This window comes from Wasmannia auropunctata, unplaced genomic scaffold, assembly GCF_000956235.1.
Source record: "Wasmannia auropunctata unplaced genomic scaffold, wasmannia.A_1.0 LD336019.1, whole genome shotgun sequence".
Taxonomy (NCBI): domain Eukaryota; kingdom Metazoa; phylum Arthropoda; class Insecta; order Hymenoptera; family Formicidae; genus Wasmannia; species Wasmannia auropunctata.
In genome coordinates this window covers 5,223-6,484 of record NW_012026871.1, presented here as the reverse complement: position 1 = coordinate 6,484, position 1,262 = coordinate 5,223, and the positions used below count along the sequence as shown (strand labels likewise).

At 28.5% G+C, this 1,262-nt stretch overlaps 1 protein-coding gene across 1 annotated transcript in view; it reads right to left on the bottom strand.

Annotated features, from left to right (window-relative positions):
- LOC105453086 overlaps positions 1-1,262 on the bottom strand; it is a 10,543-nt gene that overhangs the window by 4,954 nt on the left and 4,327 nt on the right. The gene's annotated exons all lie outside the window — the stretch shown is intronic.

The following is a 1,262-nucleotide window of genomic DNA, read 5'->3' as shown; positions in this document are numbered from 1 at the left end:
TAATGTTTAAATGAATAAAATAAATCCTTGTTATAGAAATGTCTACTCGCGGGAAACTTTAACAAGAAGTTTTAAATAAACGCAAAACGGTCAAACATTTATAAAAGGATCGCACTGCAAATTTAATTTTTTATACAAAAATTTTTTTATTTGCAGACGACAGGGATGACGCCGTTGATGTACGCAGTGGAGGACAACCGCAGCGAGCTACTCGATCGGATGATCGAGCTCGGATCCGACATGAACGCCAGAAACAATGCAAGTATTCTACGATAAATAAGACAAATTGTTTGATAAATTGAGAATCTTCATACTTAATAAAATTCAAGAAATATTTATTTATTTTATTGTAATAAGAATCATATATGGATAAATTTTTTTGGAATATTCATTTAAAACCATAAATGGGAAAAATGTTTGATTCATCATTTCTTGATTCATTGTCATCGTGGTAAGTTCTTGTGCTGGGGTTACATACTTACATGGCATTGACACGTAATAATACCCTCGAAGGTGACACGTGCTACGAAACGTACAGCTATTGATGAAGTTACAATCTGTGCTAAATAAAGTTACTAAACAAGTAAACCTACCCAAGTGTAACTCTCCAATTTCATTCAAATTTGGTATAAATATAGAACTGTGAAAAATATTTTAATTATGTCTTTCCATTTTGGCTTGTGCGGTTTTAAGGGCAGTTATTATAATTTAAATTTTCACTCTCTTATTAGCTGTAAACGCAATAATATCTAATTACATAGTAATATCTGTTGAGATTTCTTTATGCAAAATATTAGTATCTCTAGATATAATATCTGTACGATTACTCTTAGCACTTTTCGTAATTGATCAATTATAAAATGTAATAAAATGTAGTAAACGTAATAAATTTATTTTCTTTAAATTATAAATGATATAAGCATTTGACATTTATAAAATTTGAGAAATATACCTTACTAGAGCAGTAAAATTGAAACAAACGAAGTTTCCTGAAATTTTTGAAAACAAAGTTTATTTTACGATTCAAACAAACTATATTTTTAAAATAATTAATAAAAATTGAAAAAAAATTTCCTCTCATATTTATACATATTTTTTAATTTTTTCTTTATTCCATCATGTTAGATAATTATCCTCGTATTATGAGTAGAGTCGGAGAAAGAATCGTTCTCATTTACAAATTTTTTTTAATCTCATTTTTTGTCGCAGAAAGGAAAGATACCTCTTCTGCTAGCAGTCGAGGCTGGCAATCAGTTGATATG